Source organism: Euphorbia lathyris, chromosome 4 (assembly GCF_963576675.1).
Source record: "Euphorbia lathyris chromosome 4, ddEupLath1.1, whole genome shotgun sequence".
NCBI lineage: Eukaryota > Viridiplantae > Streptophyta > Magnoliopsida > Malpighiales > Euphorbiaceae > Euphorbia > Euphorbia lathyris.
This window is the reverse complement of record NC_088913.1, coordinates 28,136,864-28,150,222: the sequence shown is the minus strand read 5'-3', so window position 1 is coordinate 28,150,222 and position 13,359 is coordinate 28,136,864. Positions and strand designations below refer to the sequence as shown.

General features: G+C 33.8%; 1 non-coding gene across 1 annotated transcript; it reads left to right on the top strand.

The window, feature by feature from the left end:
* The first annotated feature begins 3,224 nt into the window (after positions 1-3,224).
* On the top strand, positions 3,225-3,297 carry TRNAF-GAA (transfer RNA phenylalanine (anticodon GAA)). The gene has a single exon. It is a non-coding gene; the product is annotated as a tRNA-Phe (tRNA).
* Positions 3,298-13,359: the final 10,062 nt, after the last annotated feature.

Below are 13,359 nucleotides of genomic sequence, written 5' to 3'. Positions count from 1 at the left end.
GGTGCTTTCAAGGCCAAAACTGAAAGTTCAGGAGGCAGCACAGACAAAAATTACATGGAGAAGAAGAATAACAAGTTTAGCAGTGATAACAAAAATGATGTGAGCACACCTTGCCCATATTGCAAGAAGATGAATCATATGGCAAAAAGATGCTGGTGGCGGCCTGACATCAAGTGCAGGAAATGTGGTAATATGGGCCACATGGAAAAGGTTTGCAGATCACAACAAACTGAAGCCGCAAAAGTTACAGAAGAACAAGATGAAGAGCAACTCTTTGTGGCAACGTGTTTTGCAATTAACAACACCTCCAGTGATGCGTGGTTGATAGATAGTGGTTGCACAAATCACATGACCAACGATCAAACTCTTTTCACAGAAATAGATAAAACTCTCATTTCTAAAGTCAAAATTGGAAATGGTGAGTTTATTTCAGTGAAAGGAAAAGGAACAGTGGGCATTGAAAGCTTAGCAGGTGTAAAACATATTACTGATGTTTTATACGCGCCTGACATTGATAAAAACTTGCTTAGTGTTGGACAACTTGTTGAAAAGGGCTTCAAAGTTATTTTTGAAGACAAGTGGTGCTTCATCAAGGATACAAGGGGCAAAGATGTGTTTAAAGTGAAGATGAAAGCCAAAAGTTTTGCCTTGAATTTGATGGAGGATAAGCAAGCAATACCAGCAAGTCATGTTAGCAATCAACTTACAACACCTTACACACCACAACAGAACGGTGTAAGTGAGAGAAAGAATCAGAGTGTCATGAAGATGGATAGATGCATGCTTCATGAAAAGGAATTGCCAAAAAATCTTTGGACAGAAGCAACGAGTACTGCAGTTTTTCTACAAAACAGGCTGCCCACTAGAGAAAATGGGAAAATTATTGTGAGCCCAGATGTCAAGTTCATGGAAGATAAACAATGGAGTTGGGAGGAGTCACTTGAAATGCAATCACCAACTAATTTGCAGATTATTGATGAAAATATTGATGATGTTCCTGTTCGTGGCACAAGATCTCTATCTGATATCTATGAAAGAAGTAATGTTGCTGTTTTTAAGCCTTCAGAATTTAAAGAAGATGAGAAGGATGACAAATGGATAGAAGCCATGAAAGAGGAGCTTCGTATGATTGAGAAGAATGACACTTGGAAGCTAGTTGACATGCCTCAAAATAGAAAGAAAATTGGAGTTAAATGGGTTTTCAGAACCAAACTCAATGCTGATGGTTCTATCAACAAACACAAAGCGAGGCTAGTTGATAAAGGGTAGTCAAGTTTCTAAATGGCTATCTTCATGAAGAAATTTTTGTTGAGCAGCCAGAAGGTTTTGTAAATACTAAGGCAAGGAGGAGTTTGTTGGAAATATGCCTTAGTTAATTTATTATGAGATAATGTTTTATTTAATTATTTTGAATTCAGGAGAAGTTATTTAGTTATTGCATAGATTTAGGAGAAGTTATGGAAGTCAGTTGTAACTGATGTCTGTATTTCTGTATAAATCTCCTGAAGTTCAAAAGAAATACATGTTGGTTCCAAACTCTTAAATATTAAATACTACAGGGAAGCAGCCCATGTGAGAAGAGGATATGAGATCAAGGCTGTTGGACATAATTAGTTATCAGAATATATAAATATATAGATGAATGAAGCCAACACAAGTAATATTATTTGTGGCTCTACTTGTTGTGGACCACTAAACACATGCATATAATATAATATGTAGTACATTAATTTATTCATATTATTGGAATCTGTTTCAAATTGATTTGTTGCAAAGAAATAGCATATTGAGTAATCAGAAAAGAAATTAAGAGTAGATTGAATATATACTTGTTTTCATAATTATATCAGCACAATACATCTTTCTATCTCAAGAATCATGGAAGTAATTTTTCAATTGCAAGATCATGAAAAATAATTAAGTCACAATGTATATCTCTGTATATCATAAGCTTTCAAAAGCTGTAATTTGGTAATATCCATGTGTTGTATATACAAATCTAGTCATGTGCTATAAGCCTCAAAAGCTATAAATTGGCAATTGATTGCTAGTTACATTATGGTAAGACAATGAAGTGCTACTGCAACTACCTATACAAGTCAACAAAGATCTTTCTACATCTCTTGTGACTCTCTTTTTTATCAAAGCAATCGCAAATTCCAGAAGCTCCGAATGGCATGGTAATGTGAGAGGGGCATTGGTTGGCAATCCAAACTCTTCCTCGGCCAAATTGAATAGGTGTATGATGATTTCATTGTTAAGATATTCCAAAGGAAGCAGAAAACGCTTCTGATCCGCGGAATACACAACAAAGCAACCTTTTTCAGCCTTTGTAGATGTGCTGCAGCTGCTGCTTGTATGTGTAGTTACAACAGTTGGTGGCATAGTAAGTCTTTTTCGCCTAATAGCAGCCAATTTCTGCCACTTTTTTGCTAATTTGAGAAGCTTTTTAGCGCTCATCATCTTGTGATAGATTTGAAATAGGAGAATTGAAGAGAGAAAGATTGGTAATGTTGTAAGGAGTGTGGAATGAAAAGGCAATAGCAAATGACTATTATATATATAATGTTGTAGGGCTACATTAATTGAGAAGCAAAGCCATGTGAGGAGATAAGGAATTGAAAGAGAGAGGTGGGGATTTGTGTTTGATTAAAGTATAGCTGGTGATATATCAATATCTATATGTTGTATATAGGAGAACATATATGAACAAGAGCAAACTAAACCATGTTATCCCCACAAGTTTCTTGTATATATGGTTGCACATTCAATGCATATATATCAGATTATAACAACTCACCCAGTTCTGTTTTCTTGTCTTGGGTTCAATTTTCTATTATCTTTGCACAAATTTTACCAGGAAATCAACTTTTTTTTTTCTTTTTAAAAGAATTAAGATTCATGAGTTCAATATTTTACATTATGCAAGCGTTCATGTTGAATTATTATTCATAAGTGCAAAAGGCTTTCATTAACAGTTATGGCTTTGTATATATGTATATGTACTGAATCAAAAATTGCTTATTTTTGTTTGCAAATTCATTGGATTTGAACCAAAATTTAAAAAAAAAGCATGTCTTTTTTTTATCTTGTGAAATTTGTTTGTTTAAAAAAAGCATCTATAGTCTACTAGTCTGTTGCCTGTCTCAGCTTTGAGGCAGATAGTTTTCACTTATCAAATTATATTTAATCATATATAAGAAAAGTACATTTTTTAGCAAGAAGCGGGGATAGCTTAGTTGGGAGAGCGTCAGACTGAAGATCTGAAGGTCACGTGTTCGATCCATGTTCACTGCATTTGATTTTATTCTTCACCGTCTCATGAATATTGTGCTTGTGCGCCGTCGACCCTTTTGAGAAGATTATTGAAGACTATGCGTATGGCCGTGCGAGCTGCCTAATTTCTTCAAGCCACACAACGCGTCAGAAAGACCACACGTGGTGTGGGATTGCTACTAAGGAGACAAATCTACTAGAATCTTGTTTCATTCTTATTACTGTTTTGCCATTTTGTTATTACTGTTTTGCCATTAAGACTTATTTACTACCTTGCCATTTATCCTTTCCACCCCACCTTACCTCTAATTCATTAGTTATGAGATGTAACACTAATGAGGGCTTATTTGTCTTTTGTCTTTATTTTAGGGGAGGTATTTAAACTCCAATCTTTGTAAGGATGAACTATCTTTTCATTAATAAAAAGTACAAAATTCTCTTTGAAGAACAAGGTTTTATACCTTCTTATTGGGATTTATTCCTTTTAGTTCAAGCTAGTAAAGAAACTCTTTGTTGATTTAAGAACAAAATCAGCACATGTCGTTATTAATCTGTATCAGTTGGTATCAGAACCAAATCGTTATCCTTACCCGAGATTTCTTTTTGGCGATGGCTCAACCTAGACTACTGCAAGAATCAATGGAATCCATAGACAAGAGTTTTGAAGATGTCCAAGCTAGCATAAGGGACCTTAGAGAGATACTGTTGGAACAAAACTGGACTCACAACGAACAAATGAGGGAGATGACAATCTCCATGGAAAGCTTCAAGCTCGAAGTATGAGGAGATTCCCATACTCCAACCGCAAAGGCAACCCACACCACCAGGGTCACCATCACCAAGACGGAACATAACACAACCCATACAAGAACAAGTGGGCCTAGAGTTCCCGAGGTAAGAAGACTAAATTACGTTATAATTCAAAATGAGGTTAATGATACCGATGGCTTTGATGATGTTGAGCATGCTAGACTTGGTAGGAATGTGGAAAATATTGGTAATGTTGGAGTAGTTGGCACTAGACATGTGGATTTTGTTGTGGAAACCCATATCTTGATAATGTGCATAATAGGGGTAGATATGCTGGGAATTATGATCGGGGTGATGCCTTCAAACTGAAAACCGATTTGCCTTCATTCGGGGTCAGTTGGATATCCAGGGGTTCCTAGATTGGTTGTCCGAAGTAGAGAGATTCTTTGAGTATCCAAGTATTTCAGATGAGAGGAAAGTCCGATTGGTAGCTTATCGATTGAAGGGGGAGCATCGGTTTGGTGGGATCAAGTAAGAGAAGAGAGAAGAAGAGGGAAGGGAGCCGATTAAATATTGTCTTTGGATGAAAGCGATGTTGAGGGAGCGGTTTCTACCGCCGAACTATGAGTAATATATTTACAGTTCGTATAAAAATGAGCCCCTTCTAGGCTCTCTATAGAATTTTTCCAGAGCTTCCAGTCCCTAATACTACATCTCCAGTTGAAGATCTCTTATAGGCCAGAGATAAAATGAGTTCTCTTCTTCGAGAATGCTTAGCTAAGGCACAAAATCGAATGAAACACTAGGCAGATAAGAAGAGGTCAAAAATAGAATTTAAAGTGGAGGATATGGTGTTTCTTAAACTTCAACCCTACAACTGTCATCACACTTAACTCTCATAAGAAGCAACTCAGTCCTGCTACACCAGTGCTGACTACTCTGCCTCCTACATTCTATGATGAATGGGAGTTGACCCCTCTAAAAGTGATCAACAATAGTAATGTCATCCGTGTGGACATTTCTGTGTATGAACTACTCATTTTCTGGAATGGCATGTCCATTGTGGATGCTACTTGGGAAGATGTTGCCACTATTTGCCATCAATTTTCAAATTTTTATGATTCTTAGGGACAAGAATGTGCTAAAGGGGGAGGAATTTCACATAGAATAGAAAGAAGAAGGACTAAAATGGTTATTAACCACTAGCTAGGTTCTTTATGCCTTTTAGTGGCCTACGTTATATTATTTCCTTGCTTGTCTGTAGTTTGTTATGTGTTATTATCTTATTGCTTTTGCTATTTTGGTTATATTTATAGAAGTTAAGCCAACTTTCGTACCAACTGTACTGTAACCGTTTTATGACCTCAGGAATGTACTAGACTACTATTTATAGGTCCTTTGGAGAGGTTATCTATCAATGAATAATATTATTCTTATTTCCTTCGGTACTCTCTCTCTCTTTTTCGAAATTCTAAACTGATTTTCTAGGTCAGAACCCTAAGTCCTGACATGGTTCTGATGTCGGATATGCAAAGATATAAACAACATGTCAGCACCTGCTAGATATGAACGTGAACAGTGCTATGTTTCATAAAAAGATGACATTTCACTTGATCAATGCAGTAACATACTCTATCAACTCTGCATCACATGGCTGCTCACAGGGTTGTTAATAAGGACGAATAGAATCTCATGCACTTCTAGCAGCTTATACTAAGGAATTATATGGTATATTATATGACATGTCAAATCTGAATACAACCTTTGGAAAGACTATACTAAACAAATGTCATGGGAGGAGAGTGTAATGATATAAACTGAAGTAAGATAGATAATGTTTATGTGATTAGAGATTCTAAAATTTGCACAAATATGGTGATTATGATAGAGAGATTATAAGTAGATATTGGCAAAAAGTTTTTAAGATTCTTGATGAACTATTGATGAACTATATTAATGTACAATTGTATATTTTTGTATTATAGATCTAATTGTAATTATTAGAAGCTACACATTGGTAATTGCTGGAGTATTGATTGATGTTGGAATAAACTACAATGCTATGTTTACATCAAAATGGACATTTTGATTGATCAAAGCAATTACAGACTTTATCAGCTCTCTTAAAAAAAACCAATGCATATTCATCAAATTGTGTGATGATACATGCTTTGTTTTTTACTACACTTAATTACCGTTATAATATTAATTTTACGCTACTCCAAATTTAATGTCAATTCTATATTTTAAATCTTAAATTTGATGATATATATTTACTTGGTACTATTTTATACGTGCTAACATTGCATAGTTATGGTTGCAAGTCTTTTTTGTTGTGTAGTTGACACTAAGCATCCAGTTAATTGGATGGCCAATGACAATATTATATGAAACAGTCAATATTTTAGACAATGGAAGTCAACAAACTTAACAATGAGACTGTTTGGTTTAACTAGTGTTTACTGTTTGAAAAAAAAAAGCTTCTTTTTAAAAAAACTTCAGTCAAGAAAGTCAAACAGGATCAAACACCTAAATTTTTACATTAAAATATAAACATAATAAAGAAACTGAGCAACCAAACACCTCATATATCCGTGTCAAAGATTTAGTTTGCTAATTTCTAATTATTCTTTTGAGATATATTACCATTTCCAATTTGTTTTGTTATTGAAGGTTAATGGTAATGTATTTGGGTAGGCTCAATTATATTCTTAAAAGATTTTGAATGACACAGTTTTATTAAATCTCTTTTTTCCCCTCATTTTGTCAATTTTCAAGTGAATAATTGACAAAAATATATATGCACCTTTAAAGTTACTAGAAGGTAGCTGAACTTAGATAAGAATAGCTGAAAATACATCACCTGGTGTCTCAATTTGACCTTTTTTTTTTAACTTCCATTGTTTTTTTACTATACATGTTTAGGGGTCTGGGTACCCGTCCAAACCCGTGTCTCTTGGATCGAGTTTGGACATGAAAATTGGTCTCCAGGTCTAGTCCGATCCAGCCCCATTAAAACCCATCTTTTTTGGATGGATTTGGGATTTATAAAAATAGCACGGACCGGTTCAGTCATGTCCGTCTATTGATATTAATTAATAAAATTTATATATTTATATATTAATATTTATTTTTAAGTATAAATTTAATTTTTTATTATTAAAACTATACATATATATTTATATGGGTTGGACTTGAGATTTGATTTTTGAACCCAAACTCAATCCGACTCGAGTCCACATAAATTAGCAGCATGCTGAATTGAACTCAAGTCTCAATATTTTTATACAAAAGTCTGCCAGGCCCGGCCCATGGTCTACTTTTTTACTAGTCAACTCTTTTGGCATCTTAGCCGCAAATTCAAGAAAAATTTTAGGATACTCCTAATACAGTAAAACCTCTATATAGGAATACACTTGGGACCGGGCTATTTGTATAACAATTGGGAGGTTATTACTAAATAGAGTTTAGTATAATAAAATTTGTCAACATATAAAATTTTAAATTTGCTCGATACATGGTTAAGATTATCATAGGCATGCATGGTTTATATATAATCAATAACAATAAATATTAATTGAACAAATTAAATATTTTAGAATTTCAATTTAGAGTATAGGTTTTCAATATATAGATAATTGGAAGAGTTTTATGGGAAAATGTAAATATCAATAATAATACTAAATATTTATAATTTCAAGTTGTAGTTTGTGTTTCCAACTCATAGATAATTTCAATAGTTTTTTTTTAATATTTCATTATTTAGTTTGAATTCTTAATATATATATATATATAAATATATAATTATTATTATATAGAGGTATAGTTTCTAAAGGTGGAACTTGAAAAGTGTATAACAAATAACGTTTGGGAGGTTATTCCTATTTATAACTGGTCTAAGCTGGGACCGAATTTTTTTATAATAAAATAGAGGTTATTCCTATATAGTATTCTTATACAGAGGTTTTACTTTACTTCCATTTGCTAAAGGTCATACCTTATCTTTTGGCTATTTTATCCTCTTTAATTTCTTGAAATCATACCAATTTACAGATCTCTTGTTCTCGTAACCCTGAAGAATATCAGAAGCAGTCATCGCTGGTAGAATCATTTTGAAGCTGGGTTCTTCCGTCCTGGACCAGATATGGCTGTGGTGGGGTGTCAAAGATGAAGTTCACAAACTCAAAATAAGGGTTTCCACAGTCGAACCTGTGCTTCTTCATGCGGAGGAGCAGTCCATGGACTCAACTAAAAAATCTGCTTGGAACGCTGAGTGAAGCCATGTATATAGCAGAGGCCGTGTGTCAACAAGTTATGGGTGGTTCTAAAATGGCAAAAAAGGTGCGTCTTTCATTTTCAAGTTCCAATCAGTTCGCTTTTGGTCTCAAAATAGGTCATAAGTTTAAGGACATTAGAAATAAATTAGATGAAATTGCTGCAAATATGGAGAGGGTTTCTGTAGCTATGAGCATGAATCAAACTCTCTGCTCTCCACCTAAAGTCATAATTGTAGAGCTTTTACTCTCTTCTAATTACGAAGAGAATGTGTCGGTTGTTCAAATTGTTGGCATTGGAGGTTTAGGAAAGACTACACTTGCTCAATTTGTATATAATGATGACAAGGTCAAAAACCATTTTGAGTTGAAGATGTGGGTTTGTGTGTATGATGATTTTGATGTGCAGTTTGTAGGACTGGTATCTGGACAAGTCTAAAATCCTTAAAAAATGGTTGCTATGAAAAGATTAATGGGAGAATTTACATGCTTGTATTGGATGATGTGTGGAATGAGGATTTGAATGATTAGTTCAGTTTAAAAGGTTTGTTAGATGGTTGTGCAAGAGGAAATAAGATCGTAATATAACTACACGATATAGAAATGTTGCAGAGATGAGTCATCCTACATCCAAGAGGAAGAATTTGATGTCATGTTTTGTAATTTGAGATGTTTGAGAGTGCTAAATTGATATCTAACTTGACAATTAGTAAGATCTTGATAACTACACGACAGAGAAAGGTTGCAGAGATGAGTTGTCCTACATCAAAGAGGAAGATGTCGTGTTTTGTAATTTGAGATGTTTCAGAGTGCTAAATTGATATCTAACTTGACAATTAGTAAGATCGTGATAACTACACGACATAGAAAGGTTGCTGAGATGAGTCATCCTACATCAAATGAAGAACTTGATATCATGTTTTGTAATTTGAGATGTTTGAGAGTGCTAAATTGATATCTAACTTGACAATTAGTAAGATCTTGATAACTACACGACAGAGAAAGGTTGCAGAGATGAGTCGTCCTGCATCAAATGAAGAACTTGATGTCATGTTTTGTAATTTGAGATGTTTGAGAGTGCTAAATTGATATCTAACTTGACAATTAGTAAGATCGTGATAACTGCACGACATAGAAAGGTTGCAGAGATGAGTCGTCCTACATCAAATGAAGAACTTGATGTCATGTTTTATAATTTATGATGTTTGAGAATACTAAATTGATGTCTAAATTGACAATTAGTAAGATCGTGATAACTATAAAGGTTGCAGAGATGAGCCATCCTACATCAAAGAGGGCAAATGATTTTGAAGGGTTGAAACAACTTAAAAATTTGAAGTTAGGCTGGAACAACTTTATATTGCAGGGCAAATGATTTTGCTAATGATGAAATGGGATTTGGAAGCACTATACCCACACCAAACTTTGAAAGGGTTGTTTGTGGAGTAAGGCCTCCAAGCTCGCTACCATCGTTCACTAATTTGGTGTCTGTTCATTTTAGGCATTGCAGAAATTAGAATTAGTTATTTTAAATAATGTAAGGTTAGTTTAGTAAATGTGTAAGGTAACAAATGTTACCGTTAGTATTGTTTTGTACTATAAGTTCCTTCCTCTCTTGTAATGATTATCAATTGAATGCAATTTTTATTTTCTTCTTCCTCTCTATCATTTTTGAAAATTTCTTCATTCACTTTGCTTTTCTTCTATTTTTTACGTTGTTCATTCAATTCTTAGTAGCAATTTCTTGTTGCGATCTTTTTTCTCAAATCAGTTTTGCTACGTCGTACATTGAGTCGGTGATTGGAGAATCTAGAGGGGAATAACAATCGGAGAACAAATCCAGAGATTAGAGGATCTTAGGCAGGTAATGAGAATCAAAATTTTACGGATATTACTCAGAATACTTTTGGATCCGAATATTTTGGGATTCTGGAACTTTTATCTATATATTTTTTCCAAGTCTTCCATTTATTTTTCATTAAGTTTGATTATGAGCATGAGTGAGTAGTCACTCTAAGGGCTGAAGTCAGCCTTAGGCTAGTGAATGTAAGCGATTTCTTCCCTATTTAAATGAAAATGTCATTAGAAGATTGCTAAATGGGTTCGTAATGCATTATAGGCCTAGCTAATCTATATATTAGTCGAATAATTGCGAGGAGGCTCGGGTTAGGAGATGGAAATACCATTTAACACATATTGATTAGGATTGGAGACATGATTAACAATATGTCAAGGGTTTTTATCTTATATTAGAATGCTTTATTAATCTTAATGCTTAGAGCACGTGTAGACTCAAGGAGGTTTCATTTGCATGTTTCTAGAGAATCCTGAGAACAAGGGAGACATGACTCAAGTGAGAATAGTGAAAGATACATTGGATCAGTGCTCTTAATATCATATATAAGGAGAGATTTGCATGTTCACTGTACGTTGGCTGCATGCGCTTCCAACCTGTTCTTTATCCTTTTGGTTTAATCTCAATTTGCTTTGTATGTTTATGAATTGATCATATTTGTTAATTATCTTGTTCATGCTTAATTTAGCCATTCAAGCACCAATCTTAAGTCAACCAATCTCCGTTCTAAGAATTTGACTATTCTATTAAAATATTAATGACTTTTGCTTGTTCTATCACGTGGAGATGATAATTTACTATCATTTTATTAATTGTGCCTAATGCACTTGCTAGTGTCACACATTTTGAATACAAATTATTGATTATCAAATATATAAAAACTTGCTTGCTTAATTTTGAAACTTCAATCTCTCTTGTCTAACAGTTGTCGTCCCATATAAAAGAGGTGCCTTTTGTCTCTAAATTAGAGGATGATTTTTTATCCTCAAAGAAATAGATTATTATTGACCCGTGTAAAGGAGATCAATTTTCAAATAATGTGATTAAAAGTTTGTCCTTATGCAAAATTTGACAAAAAAAAAAAAAGACCTGTGAATCTTTTGGATTGAAGGAAGCTACTATAAAAATGTCTCAGTCCTTATTTAGGAAGTTAAATATCACGTGCCATATTATATGCAACATGACAAATCCACTTCTCAAAGCATATCAAATTAAGATTCAAATAAATATTTCCACGTGAAATTTCTTTGTTTGATTTAGACCTTTTTTCGCTGACAAGGTTTTAATGGATTGTTATTTGCATTCACCGTAACTCTGTTATTTGATATTGATAAGAGAATTTAATATTAGATTCAAATGTTTCGGTCCTCACGTGCCACATTATATGCAACATGACAAATCCACTTCTCAAAGCATATCAAATTAAGATTCAAATAAATATTTTCACGTGAAATTTCTTTATTTGATCTAGACCTTTTTTCTCTTCTCAATGGATTGTTATTTGCATTCACCACAACTCTGTTATTTGATATTGATAAGAAAATTTAATCAAAATCTAATATTTTATATTTTAATATTAGATTTATTAACTTGTATTTGAATTTTTTTTTTTTGATGAACTTGTATTTGAATTTTATTATACGTGTCATGTATAACATTCACATAGTTATTAAAATAAATTTTATACCTTCATTTTAAAATATTTCAAATATTAAAATTATATCTTTATTAAGCTTAGGTAGGAAGAGAAAGAAATGCAAGAAAAGATAAAATAAAAAATATAAAAGTGTATTTTTAACTTTGAAGTTTAAAATTAAAATTCAGGAACGAAATCGTAAGATATGCTAAAATTTAGATATTATAGATGTAATTTACTTGTAATGCGTAATTAGCAATTTGGTATTCGGTGGTTTAAACAGATAGAGGTGTTGTTGTTAAATGGGGCAATTTAATTCTCAATTCATCTTTTTCCTTCAACCGACCTAACCCTGTTCTCCACTTCGAATGTCTGGTTTCAGCTCAAGACGAGGATTATCAGACTTCCAGTTTCAGGTATCACATTGATTTTATTTTCTCCGCTTTTTTCTATAATTGGTGGCTTTAGCTTCAATCTCCCATTCAATTCCCTCGAGTGAAATGCCTTCCTGGATATGCAGAATACCCTTTTTGAACAGCAACCATTATCTCCATAAATTTCCAACCTTTGGGGCAATTTCTCTGGCCTCCTTCTCCACTTCAACATCAAAAATCTCAATATTCGATTACTTAGTTAATCATCACAACTTCTCCCTAGAATGCGCTTCAAATGTTTCCTCATCATCATCTACCAAATACATCAACAAACCCCAAAATGCTGATTCCGTTCTCAACTTCCTTAAAGAAACTGGGTTTTCTAAGAATCACATAGAAGCTGTTGTCCAAAATGGATCCTGGGTTCTTTCTGCTAATCTTGAGAGAACTATTAAGCCTAAAATCAAGGTTTTTCAGGACTTGAGATTTCACTCCACTGATTTTGCTGATATTATTTCTACTTCTCCATCGTTATTGCGTAGTAGTGCTGATAGGCTTAGGCAGTCTATTTTAGGGTTAAAGAATGTGTTGGGATCTAATGTTGACATTTGTAGGTTAAAGAATTTTGGGATTGGGAAGTTTCTGATGAATGATTTGGAGAGGACATTTGTGCCTAACATAGAATACTTGAAGAGTTGTGGGATTTGCTCCTTGCAGCTTGCTACCTATGTTTTTCGCTATCCATTGATTTTTTTCGCCAATCAAGAGAAGTTAAAGGGATTTGTTCAAAGAGTTGATGAGATGGGTGTTGAAAGGAAATCCAAGAGGTTTATTGAAGCTGTTAGGGTGATGAGTTCTATGACAAAAGAGAATTGGGAGCTGAAGTTGACACTCTTTAGGGATTTGGGCTTTTCAGAGCAGAATATTTTGGATGTTTTTAGGGTAGCACCTCAAGCATTTGCTGTATCAGAAAGGAAGATTAAGGAGGTAACACAGTTGTTGCTTAGTGTTGAGGACTTTGGTATCTCTGAAATGGTTAGCAACCCAGTGTTACTTACTTACAGTGTGGAGAAGAGGTTAAAGCCCCGAGTACGAGTGCTTAAAGCCCTTCAGAGTAAGAATTTGCTTAAGAAAAAACATAGTTTGGCTTCCTTTTATCAGATGACTGATGCAAATTTTACAAACAAGTATTTG